This window comes from Manacus candei, unplaced genomic scaffold, assembly GCF_025592945.1.
Source record: "Manacus candei isolate 608988 ecotype Guabito, Panama unplaced genomic scaffold, ASM2559294v1 h1tg000045l, whole genome shotgun sequence".
Lineage (NCBI taxonomy): Eukaryota > Metazoa > Chordata > Aves > Passeriformes > Pipridae > Manacus > Manacus candei.
This window is the reverse complement of record NW_026138093.1, coordinates 1,697,907-1,721,977: the sequence shown is the minus strand read 5'-3', so window position 1 is coordinate 1,721,977 and position 24,071 is coordinate 1,697,907. Positions and strand designations below refer to the sequence as shown.

Sequence of the window (24,071 nt, the reverse complement as noted above, 5' to 3'; positions counted from 1 at the left end):
GGCACACGGGCTGGGGGTCCCTCCCAAGCCCCCCGGGCAGCCGGCGTTGGCTGGGGGGATGTGAGGGCTGGGCCTGCTCAGCACAGCCCCGGCCTCGTGCCCAGCGCCTCTTTCCTGACCCACACAAGAGCTTCCCGGCCCCCCAGGGCTCCCCTGCTGCTGCCTCTGCTCCTGGCCCTGCCTTTGCTGCTCCCTTGGCTGGGGCAGTGGCTGCAGGGGGGGATGGCAGCAGCTTCAGCTCCACGGCACTTCCTGGGGGGAGCTCAGCCCGGGGGGACGGGCAGGGACCTGATGGGGATGGACAGGGGCCCAGCAGGGACAGCCAGGGCCTGCAGGGGAAGGCACAGGGACAACCTGGCCCCCCACACTGCCAGGGCTGTCTCTGCTCCTCCTTGCAGGCTCCGTGGCCAGGCACAGTTTGTGTTCCTGGGTGCCCACCATCTCAGCACTTGGAGACGCTCAAATCAGCGCCCGCAGCTCTGCAGCAAAGCCCCAGCTCACCTGGCACACAGGGGATGGACACAGCACCTGCTCGGGGCTCTCACAGCTTCTTGTCTTCCCCACCACGGGGCTCTCCTTCCTCAGCAGCACCTCTGCCTTGCACTTATTCTCAGCCTCACCTCAGGGCCTGGGCTCAAGGACAGGAACCTGCAGGGAGGGGACATCAGGTGCAAGCTGAGGGCTGCCTGCTTGCACTGGCCTCTGGGCTTCTTTCTCCTTCTACAACCAGCCCAGAACTCAGCCTGCTTTTCTAACACCACACATTTACAGACTAACCTTGGAGATAGATATGGACAGACATCTCTATCACCCTGGGGATGGAGCCTCAAGCATGTGCTGCCATAGGAATGGCAATCACAGAATCACAGAATCAGCCACGTTGGAAAAGACCTCTGAGATCATCAAGTCCAACCCTGGATCCAACCCCGCTGTGCTTCCCAGACCATGGCACTGAGGCCACATCCACTCTCACCTTCAACACCTCCAGGGATGCTGACTCCACCCCCTCCCTGCCCAGCCCATTCCAAGGCCTGATGACTCTCTCAGCAAAAAATTGCTTCCTAATATCCAACCTAAACCTCCCCTGGCACAGCTCAAGACCCAGCCCTCTTGTCCTGCTGTTGCTTCCTGGCAGAACAGCCCCACTCCCACCTGGCTCCAACCTCCTGGCAGGGACTTGCAGACAGTCAGGAGGTCTCCCCTGAGCCTCCTCTTCTCCAGCCTCAACACCCCCAGCTCCCTCAGCCTCTCCTCACACCACTTGTGCTCCACTCCCTTCCCCAGCCTCGCTGCTCTTCCCTGCTCCTGCTCCAGCCCCTCCAGGGCCTTCCTCAACTCAGGGCCCAGAGCTGGACACAGCACTCCAGGGGTGGCCTTACCAGCGCTCAGTCCAGCCCAACAATCACTTCCCTGCTCCTGCTGACACACTTTTCCTCACACAGGTCCCTCTGCAGAGCCCTCCTGCCTTCCAGCACATCAACACACCCCCAGCTTGGTGTCACCTGCACATTTGCTGATGAAATGCCTGGTTCTGCAGGAGTTGGAGATGCTCAAGGGGCAGCAGGACCATGTCAGGGGCCTGGGGGGCCTGGGGGGCTTTGGAGTCTGGGAGGGTCCTGGGGGAGCTGGGGAGGGGCTTTGGGGATTGGGGGTACAGACCAGGACAGACCAGGACAGACCAGGACAGACCAGGACCTCCTCACTGATCCCCAGATCTCTCCTGGAGCTGGGCCACCTTTTCGTGGGACACCTGAGCCCCCCCCAGGGCCCTCCCAGTACAGTCCAGTGCCCCCAGTACAGCCCACTGTGTTCCTGTCCCAAGGTCTGGGTGATCCCTCTTTGGGGGGGTTGGGAGGGATTCGAGGGGGTACTGGGGAGATTTGAAGGGATCTGGGGGCGGTTGGATGGGGATTTGGGGGGGCTTGGGGGGCTTTGGGTGCATTTGCAGGAGTTAAAACAGGTTTTGGGGCACTGGGGCATCAAAGTGATCTATGAGGGGAGAGGATTAAAGGGAAAATAGAGGTTAAGAGACATTTGGGAGGAGTTAAAAGGGCCAGGGGGGGACATGAGGGACTGCACCACAAGCAGGTGAGTCCTGAGACCCCCTCTGGTGTCCCCAAGACCTTCTTGGTGTCCCCAGTTCCCCCCTTGACACCCCAAGACCCCCCTGGTGTCTCCAATGTCTCCAGGGCCTCCTCACAGCCCCAGTTCCCCCCTTGACACCCCCAATTCCTCTGTTCCCAAACCCCTCCCCACTGTCCCCAAACCCCATCTCTGATGTCTCGAACCCTAATTCTCACCCCAGGAGCCCCCCCCTTGACCCTCTGACAACAAAAACGCCCCCCCCCACGCTCACAGAAAGGTCAAGGGCATCTGGGGACACACTGGGGACAGTCGGGGGGCTTTGTGGGGCACTGGGGGATTACTGGGGCATACTGGGACACACTGGGGGGAACCAGGGGGCACTGGGGGGTTACTGAGGGACACTGGGAGGGACTGGAGGTGAACTGGGGTACACTGGGGATCACTGGCAGAGAACTGGAGAGTTACTGGGGGATTACCAGGACACATGGGGAGACACTGGGAGGTTACTGGGCCATACTGGGGGTTACTGGGTGCTCACTGGAGGATCACTGGGCCATACTGGGGGGCAGTGGGAGGTCACTGGGACACACTGGGTGGTTACTGAGGGGGTTATTAAGCTGTACTGAGGGTCATTGGGAAGTCATTGGGATATACTGGGGGCACTGGGATCCCCTTACCAGGATGTGGTACATCTCCCCCCACCCGGATTTTGGGGGGCATCCCTAGGACCCCTTGGGGCTGGGAGACACCCTGAACCCCACTGCTGGGCTTTAGGGGACCTCCCAAAATCCCCTCAAAACCCCTGAAATTCCTCCCTTGACCCATCAAAACCTTCTCCAGGTCCCCTCAAATCCCCTCAGAGACCTCATCCCGCCCTCGGACCCCCCAAACCTTCTCAGTGACACGCAAAACATATCTGGGACCCCCCAAACCTATTCAGGGACCTCCAGTCCCCCTCAGGGACCCTCAAAACAGTCTGGGACCCCGTAAACCCCCTAGAGACCCCAAAACTACCTAAAAGGTCCCCGAAAAGCCCCCCAGGACCCCCAAACCTCCTCACAGACCCCCAAAGCCCACCTGGGACCCCCCCAAATCTCCTCAGAAACCAAAACCCCCTTGGAGACTCCCAAACCCACTCAGGGACCTTCAGACTCCTCCCTGAGTCCCCTCAGGACACCGAACCCCCTCAGGGACCCCTCACAAAGACCCCGGGAACCCCCGAACCCCCGCGCTAAACCCTCCCGAGCCCTCCAGCCTTTCCACCCACAGCCGCGCTCCCCGCAGCCCCCGAGGGGATCCCCAGACCCCGCTCTCGCCGCCCCCCCAGCCCTCACAGCTCAGCGCAGCGGACGCCGCCTCTCCCGCACTTCTTTCCACGCGGACAAAATGGCGCTCGCTCTGCGCGCGCATCGTCCTTAGAAACTCGCCCCGCAGCCAATCAGCGCGCGGCCTCGGCCCCTGCCCGCCCTCTTTGGGCTTCCGCCCCGCGCGGTGCATTGTGGGAGTTGTAGTCCTTGCGGCGAGAAAGGATAGGCCTTTGGGGGTTTAGTTTTTCTGTCTTCTTTTATTATATCCTTTTTCTTTCTTTCGCTTCTTTCTTTTTTTTTTATTTCTCCTTTTTTTATTCCTCTTTTTTCTTTTGTCTTTCTCTTTTTTTCCTCTTTTTTCCTTGTTCTTTCTTTTTGTGTTTTTTTTTTTTTTCTTATTTTTTCCTGTTCCTTCTTTCTCTTTTTTGTCTAAAGTCTAGACAACTTTAGGAATAAATTTAAAAGCCAACACAGTGCTATAAATTTAGGATGTGAACGTAAGGAAGTAGTAATGAAATCTCTGGCAAGACTCCACTCATACTGTGCTCACTAATACTTACCACATCATAAAAATCTGCTTTTTTAAAAATGTGAGAAGACAGTTGATCCCAGGAATAAAAGTTATGAGCTGTGAAGACAAGAACAGAAAAGCCCTCCTTCTGAAACAGTCACAGAAAAGGCAAATAAGTGTAACACAATTATGGAGTGATGAAAGGGAGTTCACACAAAGAAATATTTCAGATATATGCAGAAGAATTACAAGCATTGCCCCATTTTGACTAATTCTTCCTTACTTTATTTGCTGTGATAAATAGCACAACTCTCTGCTTAAAACTGGGAGAATTTTACTGATTAATACACTACAGAGTACGGAGAGTTTGTGTGCCAGTTCTGCTTCTCACTCGTTCAACAAAGCTGAGCAGAACTTCTGATTAGACAGAAATCCCAAGTGGCTGCAGACTGGGCTAGAAGGGAGCAAATCACCCTGAAAAACAAAGTCCCAGTGCTCCCTGGGAGTGCAGAAGAGCAGGGACGGTGTCAGGAAAGGCATCTCCTGAGAGGAACACAAACTGAACTCAAGTCCAGTTTTTCTTTTTCCTTCTGTCAAAGTTATTTGGGAGACAGCTGTGACAGTTTCTCTATAAAATGCAGGCAAAAGGCCAAATCTTGATTTCCTTGACTTTGGCATGACTGATGTATTTGGGCACTTTTTCATTCTCTCACTTCAATTATATGGCAAGACAGCAGAGAACTCTGGAAAAAGGTTTCTTTAACACAAGTTGAAAATTAAGAGGTTATTTTTAGTTTGAAAAAAAATTGTGATCTTGTCTTATTTTGCATAAAGGTCATATTCACTCACCTGATGACAGTAAAAAAGCCAACAAATAACATCAGAAATCTCAGACATTAAGGTATGTTTGGCAAATATCATTACTATAGAAAAGAATAAACTGCTGTATCTTCCCTTTCTCTCTCCTTTTCTCTCTTCACTCTCAGTGGCCTTTTTGTCTCATTATCTCAGAATTTTGCAGGTATTTACATTTTCCACTCCTTACAGCACAAGGATATCCCCTTTCACGTGTTGGTTGGAAACAAGCTATATGAAGGAAAAATATTTTAATTATGCAAAGAGTTTCAAGAATTCAGTTATAAAATTTCAGATTTTTAAAATTCATTTTCGAAACTACAGAGAAAAATCCCACAGAGAAATTTTTAACTGTAAATAAATATATACAGTGTAAATAAAGAAATGCATGTTGGAAAAAAAATTGTCTCATACTTGTAAAACAGTGACCATCAGTAACTTCACAATGGAATACTCCTTTGTCCTCTGTCACTCTCCCTTTTATACAATCTTCCATCCAGTTCCATCAAGTACTCCCCACAATGGAAAGTTCTGGAACAGCATTGTTTTTCTTATCCTGGAAAAGAGAATGCTCCATGTTCACACTCATTAAAAGGCTGTGATTTTGTACCTAATGAGATCTCTCTCACTCTTTGATCAAACAAAACTTCTGTCTAAGTGAAATCTTGGCTGCTGAAGTAAAAAATAAAATTTCTTCTTATTTTAGTGGCACCCAGATTTCATTGAATGATTTACAAAGTGTGAAGGCACTGATTACAGCCCAGTGTAAAATCACCATTACACTCATAATTTACCATGCAATGGAATTGTAGAGCATTTAAAGAGTCATTGTAATAAACATCACAGTAAAGCAAACAGACATTGTCCTAGTATGGAAGATTTCTTTAAACACTCTCACTGCTAATTTAATTCTAGTTAAACACACATATCCTAGGGAATGCCACGTGCTTTTCAGCAGGATTTTATGTGTAAATCAGGATAACACGTTTTCAAAGCATTAACTAAAAGGAAGCACGAACTAAAACCTATTTAACCAATGAGGTATTGCTTTTAAACTACCACAAGGTCATAAAAAAGATCATTTCAAAGCTATAAGTTTTCTAATTGTAATCAACAACAACCTAATGATGAAAGAAAGTCTGTCTGAATGGCTGTCATAAACCTGTGCACAGCCTTGCTTATCTTTAAAGACCCTTTACTTTGTCATTTGGTAAAATTTTCACTACCAAATTTTGCAGTGCAAAATTAAAATGTGGCACTGGAATTAGAAATAACATTGTCTTACTGCTCAGTCTTAAATGAGCAGTGAAACTCAGATGCAGTTTTATTGTTCTATAACAAAGTCTATTTGTTAATATTAGGTGCAACTTGACAATAAAATTGGAAAAGTCTAAAATGTGCTGGAAATTGACCTTTTCCTTATTTCTTAGTAATCTGTCACACAAACTCTGTATTGGATTTACTCACTTTCCTGAAGTCTTTCTGCTGGTTTGGACCCAAACCTAATCCAGCTGTTTGCAAGCAAACTGTTTCAAGTTTAACTGTATTTTGAGCTGTAAGGTTTATGGGATTTCTCTTTTCTTTGATTTTGTTTTTCTTTTCCTTGAAAATGGTATGTATGTCACTCTACACTATTCTTACTCAACAGCTACACCTACACATCTCTCAAGATCAAGATTAGTTGGGCTCTCACATTAGAATTCAAAACTATCTTAAATTAATTGTTTCCATTGGCATTTATTCAACCAAAGCTAATTCTCCAGGATGGCCATGCAAAGGGAATGCAAAGGGACACACCTACACCAGCTAGAAATGGAAAAGCTTTCTTGACAAAAAAACCCAACAACCAACCAAAACAAAACCACAGAACAAAACACTCACAGTGTTCAGGGTATTTGCTCAATTCTCTCATTTCCAATTGTTATGAAGAGAACAGCCAGAGGGGTTTAGAGCCTCAGTCACTGTAAATCAACACATTGGAACTGACTTTCTTACAACTAAAGAACTTGGTGGATTCTGGCTCAATATATTGCCAGTGGTTTCTATTACTGTTATTAGACAAATTCTCTAAGTCTATCCAGTGAGTGCTCCTTGTCAGCACTTTCAACTTCTATTCTAAAGCAGGTCACAAAATGCAGGTGAGTCTCTCTCTATTCTTGGACTAGATCAGCTGTCCCTGATAGAGCACATCACCATTCACAGGAAAAAAATGAAGTACATGATACACCTCTCACCTTCACAATATGTTAACTACACAACTGTTTTCATTCTCTAGTTCTTAAAGTTAACCATGTGACAAATTAGAAGCCAAAAAGGACAAGTTTTTTAGTAAGAACTACTAATGCAAACACATTCTTCAGAACTTCCAGTCCTCAGCTGAGATAATAAATCACATTTTGTTCAACAGAGTGTTTGTGGAATTGTTCCATGCACAGAAAAAGCACTTTTTCCTACTCACCTCCTGGAGGCCTGACAATTGTTACAGCATCACTTATCAAGCTGCCCTGGCTGTTGGATGCATTCACTTGCACTGTGGAGTTAGAAAATGGAATCAGGCCTTTAATGGTACCCACACATTGAATTTCCTGCTGCTGCAGAACATCTGAGTATCATTTACCACAGAATAATGAGCGTTATCTGTTAGGAAAAAACAAGAGAGGGGGAGAAGAACAAATGTTAGACCTTATGTCTGCTACATTTCACTGCCTTTAGGAACTAAGTCTTATTCCTACTCAAAAGAAGACTTGCTGTTTATATCAATAACACACACACATGAAATTCTGACTATTGGGGAGAAAAAATATTATTAATTATTTGTCTTGCTTTTGGCAATATTTTATGGTACCTGTAAATCTTGGAAAATAAACAAACCAATCCATGAAGCAACCATGCATTGCAGAGCTGACCGGTCTATACTGCAAACAGGAGCCAGCTCTCAGAAATTACTGATCTTCTAGAAAAGTTGTGGGATAACTGCAGATTCCAAACGTTAGTGTTAATTTTTACGCCTATGATACACTGGTAAAAATTTCTGAATTCACTAGAAAAATGCTTCCCTTATGAGTTTATAAGCTAACTCATTGCATACAGCAGAAAAGCTCACCTGCAGTAACACCTGCTTTCCAGCATGGCCTGCAGTCCCCTCACAGGTAAAAGGATTGGAAGCATTCAGTTGATCAGCTGAAATCATCAAAGGACACCACAGCAACCTCCATGTCCTTTGCAAACCTTTTAAGATCTAAACTTAAGATAAGACAACATTCTGCCCTACAAAAATAAAGAAACCCTTTCCAAAATACCCAGTAAAACTAGAAAATTAAAAAAAATTGCGTGTCAGGTAACAATCTTTTTCAAACCAGTGAAGAGTTCACTCACATATCTGAGAGCAAAGCTGAGCTCATTTAAAGATTATCCTGTATTTTGAACATATGAAGTGTTCTATAAATGATTATTATTATTACTACTGTTCATCATTCCATGAGAGCTCTCACAGCGAAGTCAAAGGAACAACAGAGGAATCACACAAGTCTAAGATCGCAGGTATGAGAATGACATTAAACAGTGCATAACTATTAAAAATATTGTAAGTGAAGTCAGGTATTATCACAGGTAGCAGATTGAATATTCACATCTGAGTCCTCTACAAAACCTACATAAGACACAATTACAAAAACCCTAGAAAAGTAACGTTTTAATTATTTTTTTAAGGGAAGCTCCTTGGATTTACACATTTTTTTTCAAGTTTTAAATGAGCTGTTAGAACTGAAATGTTATTAAATCTGAAAACCGTTTTCCAATCTCCCATATTTTCATGATGTGCTCTAACACGTGTGTGTGCAGCACATTTCAGTCCTGCTCACAGGACATTTTACCACAGATGAGGGATCTGGATTTTCTTCTAATTTGGGGTTTCCTATAAACAATCTCTGATTTACTTACGGTGCAGGTCCACACCATTCCATTATTTTGGTGTTCACAGAGTGGCACAAAGGGTGTTTTCAGTGATTTTTCTGGTAACAGATGACAAACTTATTTTCTGAGGTTTTGTGGAGGGGGGGCAGTTTTGTAAAACTCTTTGTAAACCTGCCTTGTAGCCCAGTCCCTTATTGCTCAAATTCTCCCTGGATGACACCGTGCCAAAGCACCAGAGCACCCGGACAGACTCCAACAGGATGAAGGTGGAATGGTTTCATGGAGCCTGATGGATTCACTTTGGATTTCACTGAAGTTTACACAAGCCTCAGACCCCGTTTTAGATACAGCAATGAAGGCAAAACTTCTTATCCTGCCAGAAGAACAACCACATTTCACACATTCCACACACAGAATCCTGCAGGAGCAAAGTTATTTTGTCTGACATTACTCTTATGGACCCAGGCTGCTCAACCAGCACCACAAAAATGCATCCACATTCCTTGAACTCAGCTCTTCAATTGTACCTCAAACCCTCCTTCTGCACCTTTGTGAAACTGTCCCTGGGTGTGATTTGGGAGCAGATACAACCCAGCATACCTAGGTAGCCTCATCTCCTCTGATGGTAAGATTGATGGGGAGATAGACAACAGGTTAGCAAAGGCATAAAGTGCTTTTGGAAAGCTTCATAAAAGAGTTTGGTGAAACAAATACCTGAAAGAAAGTACCAAGATCAGTGTTTACAAGCCACAGTGCTGTCTACTCTCTTCTACGGATCTGAATCATGGGTCATCTACCACCACCAGCTGTGACTCCTGGAACGCTTCCATCAATGCTGCCTCTGCACAATCCTAAACATCCACTGGTCAGATTATGTGACCAACACATCTGTTCTTGAACAAGCAGCAGTCACAAGTATTGAGGCCATGTTGCTGAGAACACAGCTGGGCTGGGCAGGGCACATCTCCAGGATGAAGGACCAACCACCGCCTCCCTAAGATCCTGCTTTATGGTGAACTGCCACTGGCTGTTGCAAGAGAGGAGCCCCAAAGAGAAGATACAAGGACTCCCTGAAACAACATCTCAGCCTTGGCCATATTGATCATCATCACTGGTCTACTCTGGCCTCCAATTGGGAGGCCTGGAGACACACCATCTATAACTCTGCTGATGCTTTTGAGAATGCACGCGGGAACACCCTTGAGGAGAAAAGACAATGCAGAAAGAATCGTGTCCTGCAGAATATACCACCTAAGGAGTCTTTCTGCTGTACCTTTTGCAACAGGACATGTCTATCTCATACTGGCCTTTTCAGCCACCAACGCTATTGCAACAAACTTGGGTAGTGCCCTCCCCAAATCTTTGTTTGCGAAGCCCAGCCGTGATGAGTATTCTTACTGGATATAACATATATGTGATATATGTACATCTATATTTTTGCTCTAGCTCTGCTATTTGTTTTTTTTTTTTCTCTCTGGGAAGTTAGCTTTTTCACCGGGTCTCGGGGACTTGGCAGGAAGGCAGGTCCAAACCTACACATGACTTCTTTGGGAGAGGCTGTGCTGGGGCCACGCTCCAGCCCTGAGCAGTCCCAGCTTTCAGGCAACATCATGGCTGACCCCCGGGACCCTGATTGTCAGCTGGTCAGGAAAGTGGGATCCCGGTGCGCTACAGGGTGTGCTGGTGGGTCCCAGCCCTGCCCAGCCCCACAGGGCCCCTCACTCACCGAGCTTCAGGGGCTGCATGGTGGTCACCTCGTAGGAGGACGGAAGCTGCAGACCTGGAGAGCAGCTCTCCTGGGAAGAGCTGTCTTCCATCCAGGCCTGCCTGGGGCCGGCGGGGGGTCTCTTCTCCATCCTGTGAATCAAAGAACACAGGCGAGCCTGCCTACGGAGGGCGTCCGAATGGTGGAGTCGAACACCCTCGGGAAAAATGCTGCGGCCAAATCGCCTCAGGCAAAGTGCCTCAGGCAAAAGGCCTCAGCCAAAAGGCCAAGGCAAAGCACCTCAGCCAAAAGGCCAAGGCAAAGTGCCTCAGCCAAAAGGCTAAGGCAAAAACCTCAGCCCAAAGGCCAAGGCAAAGCGCCTCAGGCAAAGCGCCTCGGCCAAAAGGCCTCGGCCCAAATGCCTCAGGTAAAAACGTTTCGGCAAAACGCCTCAGCAAAACACCAAGTTCCCACGGGGCCACCTGGGGTCGTGGACAAGATGTGGACTGCAGTCGGGGGCTTCTCGCCAGCGCCGCACTCCTCTCCTGTCCGGTCGCCGTCCTGACGGACACTGACCCACCGTGGGCCACGGTCGTGCTGAGCACACCTGCTGCAGTGGGTGTCACAAAGGGTCCCTCTGTGACACGCTGCTGGCCGCTAGCAACAGGTCCCAGTGCTTGTTGACATGGCACCTGCCCCCAGCAATGGGTCCCAGGGAGCCACCACACAGGCAGGAACAGGCAGGGTGTCCCTGGGGACACAGGCCTGACTCAGCCCTTGGCACTCAGCTGCCCTCAGGGTATCTCCAGGCCCCACTTTGCTCTCATGTCTCCTCGGGACATCTCAAGAAGCTCCATGTTCAGACAGCCCTGCGTGCCCCCAGGACACCTCTTTCCTGTCCCCACACCACAGAGTCTGGGCTCAGAGCCCTTCAGTCACATTAAATGCATAACATTTGCTCAAGCTTAACAGAAACCATGGCTTTTGTCACCCTTTCTCTTTCTCCCACTGACCAGCAAGAGCTTTTCCCCACTCAACAGTTCTTCCAGCACCAGGTTGCTCAGGAGCCCTCCCAAGGCCTTCGCCACACCCCAGGCCCCTGCGCGGCACCCCAAGCTGCCCCAGGGGTGGCTGAGTGGCCCTGCCAGGCTGGTGGAGTCCTGGGGGGGTTTAGGGCTGAGGGGGGAGGATGGCACCCAGGGGGATCCAGCTGGAAGGGCCGGGATCCTCAGTGTGCCGGGAGATGTCGTCTTCTGGCACAGCCCAGCTGAGCAGCCGCATTGGTCCATCTGAGTTGTAGTGCTGCTGATCTTGCCTCAGTTCTGTGTCTCTTCTACAAAATCAGACCAAAGAAGCCCCCAGAAGCCCAAAAGGCCCTGGAACAGCCCCTCTCTGACAGCTCCAGAGGTGCCCTGGAGCTGCTGCCCAGTGTGACCTCGCTCAGGCACCTTCAGAGCCCCGCTCTGCCCTGGGGGGCTGGTGTGGGCGTCCGCGCTGCCTGGGGACAGTCAGTGGGGACAACTGGCAGTCCAGGAAAGACGTGGGCAAGGCTATCTTGGCAAAGAGTCCCCCACTTTGAATTTCCATCCCATCCCCTCAGGACTTGTTCATTTTCCCTTCCGGGCCCTCCAGGCCTAGAACTCTTCTCATCCCACAGGTCCTCTCTGAACCCTCTCTTGTGCTGGGGCTGCCTCAGCCTGGGCCGTTTGCCCCCTCAGCACCCTAAGGTACTTTTGATGTGCTCCAGAGGCCACAGTTTGTCCCCTGATCCCCGCAGTACCCCTTCACCCCCCTCCCTCACCCTTCCTTGGAACCTCACGAGCCCTCCCTTGACCCTCGACGGACACAAAAGCCCACGGTTTGCTCTTCTGCAGCCAGGAGAGGCCTCTTGGCCACAGTCCCACCACAGGACTCCTCCACCTGCCCTGCAACTGTCTTCAGGCCAGATCATACAATCACAGAACCATTTAGGTTGGCAAAGACCTGCAAAATCATCGAGTCCCAACTTGCACCCATCCCCACCTTGTCCACTAGAGCAGAGCACTGAGGGAGTGCCATGTCCAGTCTTGTCTTGGATACCTCCAGGGATGGGGATTCCACCAGCTCTCCGGGCAGCCCCTTCCAATGCCTGACAACCATTTCCATCAAGAAAAGCTTCCTCATGATCACACACAAAGCCTCCTGAGGCCTTCAGTGCACCCCAGGCCCCCCAGTAGAAACCACCCTGCCAGGGCTTTCCATGCCACAAGTGTAATACAGAGCTCTTCACTCATTTCCAGCTTCAAGTTCTGGAGCCCCAGCACTTCCCAGGAGCTCTGGGATCCTCTGCAGCCCACTCAGGGCTGAGCGTTCCTTCCTGATTCCATCCTTCTATGCCTAGGGGGTCCACCGGAGACCCTTTGAGGCCGCACAGCTGCAATGCAGGGCTCAGTGGGGCATTTTGGGGTACCGGAGATGCAATTTGGAGTCCACCAAGGAAACGTGGGACTCTGCAGCTACAATTCAAGGCCTGTGGGGATGGTTTGGGATATCAGGAATGAAATTTGAGGCCCCCTGCAGAAAACTAAAGGGCTCTGTGCCTGAAGTTTGGGGAAAGTGGGGGATTTGGGTCCTGCAGCTGTGACATTCCCTCGGGGAGACAGCCAACCCCCGCAGCCACACTCAGCCCAAACCCCCCCCAGACCTGCCACCCTCCATCTCCCAGAGCTGCTGACACATCCCACTGCCCAAAATAAGCATGATTGCCCCCAAAATGCCACCTCAGTAGGCCTGGGGGGATGGACTCAGGGAGGGGAGGAAGCCCAAGCTGTTGTGGGGGAAGTTTGAAGGCAGTGGTCATGATGTGGGACAATCTGGAGTCTGGCAATGTCTCCGGGTGACCTCCTGGTCCTGTAGCAGCTGCAGCACAGGGCCTGCTGCTGTGCCACCTCCTTGGGTGCTGGGCCTGGGAGGATACAGGGGTCACAGAGTCGGGCACTGTGTGGGGACACAGGGATAACTTTGGCTGCCCAGGCTGGAGAAGAGAAGGTTTTGGGGTGACCTTGCAGCCCCTTCCAGTGCCTAAAAGAGGCTCCAAGGGAGCTGGAGATAGATTTTGGACGAGGGCCTAGAGTGACAGGACAAGGGGAATAGCTTCACACCGGCAGAGGGCAGGGTGACATTGGCAGTGGCCCTGAAATGGGGTGAGAAGGCTCAGGCAGCAGCTTGTCCTTTAGCCAAGGCGGCTTCTCCCAGGGGAAGCCCCAGCCAGGGCTCAGCTTGTCCCACAAGCCTGGGGCCAGGGGTGCTGAGGGGGGAGCGTCCCGCTGCCTGTGGGACAGCCCAGGAAGGACACGGTCGGCTCGGCACACTCAGCACCACGCAGCTGAAGGACACCAGGGCTTTGGGCACGTTGTTGCAGCTTTATTCATCCCCAGTCCTTTAGCCAAGGCAAGCTGCACCTCTGCCGGGCTCACGGCCAGCAGCAGCGCAGTGCTCGCAGGAGGCCTCTTGGTCTTTGCTGCACGAAAGGACTCCTCAGAATGGAGGCTGTCCGAGCTGCCAGGGAGCTGACAGAGATGTCCCAGTCTTTCTCCAAGGGTTGAAGTGCTGTGACGGAGAGAAACAGAGCCCAGATAAAACCCCCCATCTGCAGAGAGCCTCTGGATTCCCGACAGACTGCGCTCCCCACTCACCGCTCAGGATGTCAGCCTGACTCTCCGTGGTCTGCTCCCTCAGGCGCCGTGTGATGAGTCCTGGGCACAGAGCTCCATTAGCCCCTGCTCCCCAGCCTGCTCCCAACAGCAGGGCCCCCAGTCCTACCCTCCTCCCCCTCAGCAGGGCTGAGCCCAGGAGCCCCCAGAAGCTCAGGGCAGTGGGACTGAGCAAGGCGGTCACCAAGCCCCGCTGCGTGGGCAGGGCTGGCAGAGGGAGGCAAGGTCCTACCCAGGGTGACCGGGGCTGGGGTAGCCCCAGGACTGCCCCTCGTTGCTGGGGCAGCAGTGGCACAGGGGCCAGGCTGCCCCAGAGGCACCGCAGGGGCTGGCACTCACCGATGAACCTGACGGCCGCCAGGCGCACGTTGGCCTGAGGGTCCTGCAGGTAGGGCAGGCTCTGGTGGATGAAGTCTTCAGCCCTGTTCCTGCTGTTCTGAAGCTGCAGAGAGAACAAGGCATGTCTCTCCAGGGCTGTCACTGGGGCAGTTGGCTGGAGCAGTGCCTCCTGCCTGCACCCCCTGGGACGGAGAGGCCTCCCCTCCTGCTGGCTACAGGGAAGGGACAGGGGCCAGTAGAAGAGCCCCTGGGGCTCTGTTCTTGAGGGCAGCAACAGGGATGCAGCTCCAGGCTCTGCCCAGCTGCAGAGCCCCCAGCCCAGACATGGGATGGGAGCAGCCCTCCCCCAGCCCGGGCCCCTCAGCTTGTCCTTACCAAGCACGCTCCAAGCTCCCACAGCCGCTCTCTCTGCAGCAGGTGCTTGAGCGTCTTCCACTTCAGCAGCTCGGCGGCAGCAAGAAGGGCTTCCCTGGAGGCCTGCAGGACAGCATGAGCTGAGAGATGGCCCGGGGGCCTGGGCAAGGAGACATCTTGGCTCTGTTCCTGGGGGATCCTGCCTTTAGGAAGCTGGGACATGCCCTAGCCCAAAAGTCTGGGAGCCTTTTGGGGACAGCCCTGGGGGACAGGAGTGGAAGCTCAAAGGCCTGGCCTCCGACACAGCCTGTGGGGATGCCCCTGCTCAGGCCGTGGGAGTCAGGGGCTGCTGCCGAGCCCTGCAGGAGCAGGCAGGGCAGGTGTTGCACAGGGCCGTGCCAGCTTCTTTGGCTGTGCTGGGGGAGCGTTGCCCACTGCCAGCTGCCCTTGCCCCGATGCCCAGGAGCCCTGGGGGTGTCAGCTCAGCCCTCTGTGTGTCAGGGCTCAGCCTTCAGCGCTGTACCTTGGCCACGCTGGGGACCTGGTCGCTCATGCGGAAGAGGAGAGGCACCAGTGCTCGCCACACCTCCTTCCTCATCCTCTTCTCATCCCTGCGGACCACCAACTGCAGCAGCTCTGTGAGCATGCGGATGGACAGCTCTCGCAGCTCGCTGCACTCCTGGCAGGAAGCAGGAAAAGGGAGCTTTGCAAACAGCAGCTCCCTGCCCACAGTGCAGAGGGCCCTGATCATGGCTGCGGGGAGGGCAGCGGCTGCGGCCTCACATCCCAGAAGAAGCAGCACTGGGCTGCACGGCCCAGAAGCCATCCCAGGAGAGCCCAGGGGAGTGGAGCTGGCTCCAAGTGCTGCTCGCAGGGCTGGGCTGCAGGGAAGCTGTCATTGCCCAGTGCCCATCTGAGGGGCTCAGGCTCCACATCAGCCTTACCGAGTCAAAGAGGGGCAGGAGCCTCCCCACAAGCTGCACAGCGATGAAGCTGGCCTTGGTCTTCTTCAGCTGACGCAGAACGTTTCGCAAGGCCAGCAGGATCTTCATCTTGGCATCTTCGCTGCCAACTTGCAGGATCTTTATCATGCCCGGCAGGAAGAGTTCAATGTTTCTGGCCTGTAGAGAGAAGAGAATGTCCATTGGGTGAAGAGGGTTGTGCCTGAAAAGCTCCCCAGGCAGCCACCCCAGGCCCCACCATGGCAGGGAGGGCGTTTGGAGCAGTCACCCCACATTGTGAGTCCCAGGCCAGGTCAAGCCACTGCTTTCCACCCAGCCCCAGCCCCCGTTTGCCGACAGGGCTGCCCCTGACACCGCCCTGCTCACCATCTCGGCTCTCTGCGACAGCCCGACGAGCCCTTCCAGCAGCAGCCTGGCCGTCCTCACGTTTGGACAGCCCTGATGGCTCTTGACATCGGGCTCCTCAGCCAACTCCTCCCACTCAGCCTTCCTGGAGGACGACTGCAGGAGCAAACAGAGCCATGAGGGGCCAGCAGAGCCTGCAGGGCTGGTGGGAGGGGACCAGGGCCTTTGGTGGTCACTCACAGCCATGGGCTGGGTGCGGGGGCCTTCTGCGGAGCAGCGGAAGCACTGTCTGTGCAGCAGGTTGGCAAAGTCCTCCAAGATCTTGGTCAGTGTCTCTGGCATGGAGGACATCAGCTCCCACAGCTCCGGCGCAGTGCTGGAAGGCAGAGCACTGTCAGCAGGGCTGCCTCAGCCACAGGGCTGTGGCCTGGAGCAGCCCCCCAGAACCTGCCCCTTGGAGCCCTGGCTGTGTGTCCCCGGGGGCCCTGCCCGCGCGGGCAGGAGGGGGCTGAGGGCGTGTTCCCCGTGGGGCTGGAGCACCGTGTTGGCTCTGGGCTGGCTGGGCCAGCTTTGGCTGCTATGAAGCAGGGCTGGAAAGCGTGGGGGATGGAGGGCCTGACTCTGCAGGCTGTCCTGCAGCATTCCTTGGCTCTGGCAGCCAGAGAGTCTCGGGTCCCTCTCCCCACAGGGGACAAGCCCACCCTCAAGGCCATCAGGGCCAGTACCTGTCTCCTTGAAGAGCTGCCTTGCACAGGAGGATGACCACTGTGGTGGGGTACAGGTTGGTCATCAGGCGAAGCAGTGACTCCGCTTTCTCCCGCGCTGCCTGTGTGCTGCAGTATGGCAGGCTCTCAAGGATGCTGCTGACTATCTTGGGCGCCTGCAGGGAATACAGGTGAGGATGGCACTGCCCCCGGAGTGCAGCCATGTGCTCAGTTGCCCTTCCCATTCCTCTCTGCTGCCTTGAGGTGGCTTGGGGGGCCCGAGTCACCTGTGCTTGGGAGGGAGGGATGCAGGGAGGAACAAGGTCCAAGAGGGCTGAAGGGCACGACAATGCAGCCACAGCCCACTTACATCTGTCAGCCAGACGTCCGGGTCCTCCAAGGCCACATCCAGCAGGCTGCTGGGCACCTGCTGGTCGAGGATGCTGGCATCTCCCAACGCCTCGATGGCCACGAGGATGACATCCGTCCTCTCGTGGGACTGCAGGTATTTTCCAAAGGCCTATGGCAGCAAGGAAGGAAGACACGTCACGCTGAGTGCCCTGACAGTGCTGCTTGGCTGAGCAGCTCGAGCGGCCTTGGCTGGACGTGCCCACCACTGCTGACAGCAGTGCCCACAGCAAAGCTGGCAGCAGTGCCTGCAGTCCCTGCATGGCAGAGGATGAGCAGAGAGGGCCCTCCTGCTGGGGGAGGAGGGCTCATGGGCACAGGCTGCTGGCCCCACCGAGAACCAGGGACTTGCTGATGGCCAGGAGCACTGGAGCTCCTGCTGGGGCTGAAGCTGCTGCTGGGCCACTGGAGTGCAGCCCTCGTGCTATCCCTGCTCAAGGATGGCAGGAACCCTCTCCCCAGGGAGCTGAGGGCACGCCAGCCCCACTGCTGTGGGGTCCTTTGGCTCACAGCAGTGCCCTGCTGGTGCCACGGACAGGAGTCCCAGCAAGGGCGCAGCTCCTTACCTTGGCACAGTCCCTGGCACTCAGAGAACACAGCACGGAGGTGGTCACAGCTTTCCGGTGGACTTGGCCTGCTCTGTCCTTTAGCCTGGATTCAACTAAACACCAGGGCAAACACACAAGAGTCAGGAAGGCAGAGCAGCTTTGCCAGCAAGTTCACCAAACCGCCCTGGCATCTGCTGGCAAGGGGGCAGGACAGGAGCAGTCCAGGATTTTGGGAGGGCATCAGGAACAGCTTCTTGTTATAGGCACTGGAGGGACCAGCCAGGGTGGGGGATCTGCTCTTCCCCACCAGGGAAGACGTGGCTTTGGGACAGGGAAGTCAAGAGGGGCTTTGGCTGTGGGGCCCACAAACCAGCAGGCTGCAAAATCCTGAAAGGAAGGGGAGGAAGGAGAGCAGCAGCAAACAGATCCTGGCCTTGAGCAGAGCGCTCAGGCTCTGCAGCAAAAGGGCAGCTGGGAAGCTCTGGGAAGCAGCTGGGAGGGGCAAAGGGGGTCAGGAAGCAGATCTCTCAGGAGATGTCTGTGTGCAGAGCAGATGAAGCCCAGCACTGCTCTGCCTTTTTTACTTACAGATGAACTCAGCCAGGGCAAAAAGAGCATGGAAAGCTGCACAGCTTGTCCGCTCCTCAGAGAACCGGAAAAGGATGAGACGCCCCAGCAGCTTTCCTAGGAGAGGGAGTTGGATCTCCCCAGAGCAGACAGGTCCAGCAGTGCCTCTTCTGACGTTGGCATGGGCCTGGATGAGGGAGGCATGAGCAGAAGGGCTGAGGGCACAAAGGTGGTGCCAAAGCCCCCCTTTCGAGAGTCTGCCCAGGGCTGGATTCCTGGAGAGACCAGGCTTTGCAGAGCCCTGCGTCCCCGTCTCTCAGAGCAGCCATGTGGGCAGCAGCCCTGGCCTGGAGAGCAGCAGGGATGGGGGCATGGCCTGGCTGGAGGGGGCCTGGTCCTTACCTGCAGAGTGGAATAGTCAGACAGCACACAGGCCAGCACATTGATCCTTGCCATGGCCCTCTCCCTCACAGCCTCTCTCTTGCATCTGGTGAAGTCCAGCAGCAGCTGGGACAAGAGAAGCTACTGGTGAGCCCTGGGAGCAGACTCCAACACCAGCAGCACAGCTCCACTGCTGGGCCGCACTCGCCCCATCCCTCAAGGCCTCCTCTCCCCTCCAGCAAAGCCTGCAGTGGGGTGTCTGCCCCTGGATTCCCACTCAGGTAGGGCACAAAGGCCCCAGAGCCAACCTCATGGCCAAGGAGGAGGGCAGGTGCCACCCTCTGCAGCCCCTGTGCTCCACAAGAGCCTGGGGCCTGCCCCTGCTTCCCCACAGGAGGTGGGCACCCTCCCTGCAGGGCACTCTGCCTGTTCAGCACTGCTCTGGGCACCACTCAGCCAGGAGTGGGCAAACCGTCCCCTCCAGGCTGAGGAACAGCCCTGGGACTCCCCCCATTTTTGCTTGTGCCAGACCTCCAAGATGCCCTGCAGCTCCTCACTGACTCGAGAGACAGGAAAGCTGAGCACCATTGTCCTCAGCATGCTGTCCATGGAGTTCAGGGTCTGCAAGGAACACAGAGAGCAGTGGCAGTCATTCTGCTGTTCCTCCCAGCCCCAGGAGAGCCATCTGAACCCCCCGTGCCACAGGAGGAGGAGGAGGATGCCCACACTTTCCCAGGAGAGACATGGGCATAGACAATCTGCGAGGGCAGAGCAGCCTGTGGCACGGGATGCAGCCAGGCCCACGGGAAGGGGACAGAGGCACGAGGGGGGGAAGTACCCTGCCCTGCCTGGGATCCCTGCTCCTGTGGTAGCATGGGATAGCCAGGGAGCAGGCCAGAGGGGCTGGAGGCCCTTGGAGCTCCCCCAGCACTTACCTTGATGTAGAGGGCAAGGTCCTCTTTTGGCATTTCCTTCTCTGCAGGCAGCCAGAAGACACTCGAGAAACACGCACGGAGGAGGCTTTTGGCTTTGCCCTCCAGCGCTGTGTCCACCAAGCTGCAGGGAGAGGGCAGGACACTGGTTGCATACGGGTGCTGGGAGCAGCCCCTCGACGACTCGTGCGGGTGGCATCGGACCTCTGGGCCAGGGGGCCCACGACAGATGGGCAGGTACCTCAATTTCTCCAGAGCCAGCATGGAAAGATGCCGAAGGTCTGTGCACAGCTGGTCCCTTGGCTCTTCTTCCAGCAGCGCCTGCAGAGCACAGCCGGGATGGCACCTGGCAGCTGCCAGCACCCAGGGCCTCCAGTCCCTGACCCGCCCAAGCGCTGTCCACACAGGCTGCCTGTGCCAGGGGGCTTTGCTCCCTTCGCCACATTGCCCAGAGTGCCCTCACCTTGATGTTCTCTGACAGCTGGTACATGTCACAGAACAGATCCAGGCCCTGGGTCAGGCCGTGGTTCAAGGCGCTTCGGCACAGCACGGAGATGCTCTGAAGAAATGTGGCCTTGTCTCTCTCCTCCTGCCAGCCGGGGGACAGAGACACAAACATGGATTGTGAGTGGGCGGACACAGCCAGCGGGACCGCAGCACTGGGGGTGCAGTGCCCTGCAGGAGAAGCAGCCCTGCCCTGCCAGCACCCCTCCAGCAGCCTGGCAGCACAGCCTCTGCCAGCAGACAGCAGCACAGCCGCCCTCCAGCTGGCCGCAGTTACCTTGTTGGGGCTGGTGACAAAGGCCAGGATGGAATCAACAGCTTCCTGCTCCTCCTTGTAGATGGGCAACCAGCTGGCATCTAAGGGGTGAAAGAGCAGGGAGAGCTGCAGAGGGTCCAGCGAGAGGAGGGAGCAAAGGATATCTGCCCTCCACCCAGCTCTCTGCCCACTGCCTTGGCACAGCCTTCCCTTGCAGCTCCTGGCTGGAGGGTGCCTGGCAGAGGAGCTGCCATGCCTGGGAAAGCCCCAGTGCCCCGGGCTGAGGAAGGCAATGGCAGACAGGCAGGAAAGGCCCAGGCTCCCACAGCACGGCTGCCTCCTGCCAGCCCAGCTGGCCCTCGCTGCCCACAGCCCAGAGCCCCTCTGCCCTGTCCTTCTTTGGGAGAGGCTGTGCTGGGGCCACGCTCCAGCCCTGAGCAGTCCCAGCTTTCAGGCAACATCATGGCTGACCCCCAGGACCCCCATTGTCAGCTGGCCAGGAAAGTGGGATCCCGGTGTGCTACAGGGTGTACTGGTGGGTCCCAGCCCTGCCCAGCCCCACAGGGCCCCTCACTCACCCAGCTTCAGAGGCTGCATGGTGGTCACCTCACAGGAGGACGGAAGCTGCAGACCTGGAGAGCGGCTCTCCTGGGAAGAGCTGTCTTCCATCCAGGCCTGCCTGGGGCAGGCGGGAGGTCTCTTCTCCATCCTGTGAATCAAAGAACACAGGGGAGCCTGCCTACGGAGGGCGTCCGAATGGTGGAGTCGAACACCCTCGGGAAAAATGCTGCGGCCAAATCGCCTCAGGCAAAGTGCCTCAGGCAAAAGGCCTCAGCCAAAAGGCCTCAGCAAAGTGCCTCAGCCAAAAGGCCTCAGCAAAGTGCCTCAGCCAAAAGGCCAAGGCAAAGTGCCTCAGCCCAAAGGCCAAGGCAAAAGGTCTCAGCCAAAAGGCCGAGGCAAAGTGCCTCAGCCGAAAGGCCTCAGCAAAAGGCCGCAGCCAAAAGGCCAAGGCAAAGTGCCTCAGCCAAAAGACCAAGGCAAAGTGCCTCAGGCAAAGCACCTCGACCAAAAGGCCTCGGCCCAAGTGCCTCAGGCAAAAACACTTTGGCAAAGCGCCGCAGCCAAACTCCGCGTTCCCACGGGGCCACCTGGGGTCGTGGACAAGATGTGGACTGCAGTCGGGGGCTTCTCGCCAGCACCGCACTCCTCTCCTGTCCGGTCGCCGTCCTGACGGACACTGACCCACCGTGGGCCACGGTCGTGCTGAGCACACCTGCTGCAGTGGGTGTCACAAAGGGCCCCTCTGTGACACGCTGCCGGCTGCTAGCAACAGGTTCCAGTGCTTGTTGACATGGCACCTGCCCCCAGCAACGGGTCCCAGGGAGCCACCACGCAGGTTGGAACAGGCAGGATGTCCCTGGGGACACAGGCCAGCCTCAGCCCTGGGCGCTCAGCTGCCCTCAGAGTGTCTCCAGGCCCCACTTTGCTCTCATGTCTCCTCGGGACAACTCAAGAAGCTCCATGTTCAGACAGCCCTGTGTGCTCCCAGGACATCCCTTTCCTGTCCCCACACTGCAGAGCCTGGCCTCAGAGCTCTCAGTCACAGTAAATGCATAACATTTGCTCAAGCTTAACAGAAACCATGGCTTTTGTCACCTCTTCTCTTTCTCCCACTGACCAGCAAGAGCTTTTCCCCACTCAACAGCTCTTCCAGCACCAGGCTGCTCAGGAGCCCTCCCAAGGCCTTCACCGCACCCCAGGCCCCTGCGCGGCACCCCGAGCTGCCCCAGGGGTGGCTGAGTGGCCCTGCCAGGCTGGTGGAGTCCTGGAGGGACTTAGGGCTGAAGTGGGGAGGATGGCACCCAGGGGGATCCAGCTGGAAGGGCCGGGATCCTCAGTGTGCCGGGAGCTGTCATCTGCTGGCACAGCCCAGCTGAGCGGCTGCATTGGTCCATCTGAGGGGCCAGGAGCTGTAGTCCTGCTGCTCTTGCCTCAGTTCTGTGTCTCTTCTACAGAATCAGACCAAAGAAGCCCCCAGAAGCCCAAAGGACCCAGGAACAGCCCCTCTCTGACAGCCCCAGAGGTGCCCTGGAGCCACCTGCCAGCCCAGCTGGCCCTCGCTGCCCACAGCCCAGAGCCCCTCTGCCCTGTCCTTCTTTGGGAGAGGCTGTGCTGGGGCTGAGCTCCAGCCCTGAGCAGTCACAGCTTTCAGGTGACATCATGGTTGACCCCCAGGACCCCCGTGGGTCAGGAAAAATCCTCAGCTCAGGGGGGGCGACCCCTACAATAAATAACACAAGTGGCCGTTGTTTTTCTGCTTTACTCAATCCTGGAAGTCGCTGTTGCAGCGGGTCCGTGTCTAAAGCTGCTCTTTCCAAGTCTCATAGTCCTGGTGTTCACCTACAAAAAATTGATGACTTTAAAAAAAAAAAAAGATGTGGCAATGCTGTTCATGAAGCCTTCAGCAGTCACCAAGAGTTCTGTTCTGCAGAGATTTCAACTATTTCCTAAATTCCACACTCGTGGCTTCAGGCGATGACTTGCCAGAGCAGTCCCAGAGCTGGCCACTGCCCAGAGATGCCCTGGGGCAGCTCAAGTGCCCAAGTGGGACAAGTGCCCCAGGGTGTGTGGAAGCCCTTTGGAGCAGGAGCTGGTGGGCAGGAAGGGCCCATCTGGGGAGGGTCAGGGAATCCCCCCCTGCAGCCCTGCTGCCCAGGCTGAGGAGGGTCCTCTCCAACCCAGCAGCACATTGTGTGCCCTTGGGCACTGACTGGGCACTGACTGGCCAAGGTGAGGAGTGTCAGAGATTGAAATGGTTCATGACTGTCCTGGGTTAAAAAGGGTTTTCCCCTGGAGTTGGAAAGTGGTTAACCCCAGGAGGTGGTATTCTTGGTGTTGACCCAATCAGCACCCCTGCAAAATTAAACATATCACAACAGGACGGAAAAGAAGAGATTAGGTAGCTGAAAGAAGAGCAGCAGTCTTGGTCTGAGACCACGAGGAGAGAGAGGGGCCAGGGAGCCCCGCTGGGGGCCAAGACCCTCCAGCCCCCTGGTTGGGGTTGTAGAAACTTGGAACAGTGTTAAACTGGGCCGAGTACTGTGGCCAAGAGACGAGGGAGTTTTTCTCCACTGTGAGTGGGCAGCAGGAGCGGCGGCAGAGACAGCACCGAACAGAGAGCTGTGGCTGAGAGCCAAGAAGACAGTCAGCAGGAGCGAGGTGGCTGAGAGCCAAGCTGAGAGACACAGAGATGCCCAACGGAGAGACAGAGCACCAGGCTCAGCAGAGACTGTTTGGGGTGAGCCTGGCTTTATTTCTCCAAACCCTTTGAGACCCCTCTTGGGAGGAGGGGGTGGACTTCCACCTGAAGGGAGTCCTGAAATGCAGCAGCAACTAGAGAGAGAGAGAGAGAGAGAAGCTGAGAAGCTCAGAGATGTCCTGGAGCTGGAGCAGGACAGCCAGGAGGAATGTGGAGGGGGGAAGAGGCCTTCCTGCCCCCCTTCGCCATGCTGACAGTTTGAGACGGAGCAAAGGAGCTCTGCTAGAACGCTTGGGGCAAAAACTGAACTGAAAGTCCTAAATGTTCTGACTCAGGAGGAACTTGAATCCCCTGAGGAAGGGACTGTCAGGGGTGCCCAGTACGCCGTGATATGACTGTGGAGAGGTGAGCCTTGTCCCTGCTTTCGCAGTCCACGGGAGAGAGA

The 24,071-nt window shown here is 54.9% G+C and overlaps 1 protein-coding gene and 1 pseudogene across 2 annotated transcripts in view; one reads left to right on the top strand and one right to left on the bottom strand.

Moving 5' to 3' along the window:
- Positions 1-24,071, top strand: part of LOC127474809 (uncharacterized) — a 1,721,191-nt pseudogene that overhangs the window by 1,515,987 nt on the left and 181,133 nt on the right.
- LOC127474835 (maestro heat-like repeat-containing protein family member 7) overlaps positions 1-24,071 on the bottom strand; it is a 181,565-nt gene that overhangs the window by 8,675 nt on the left and 148,819 nt on the right. The gene's annotated exons all lie outside the window — the stretch shown is intronic.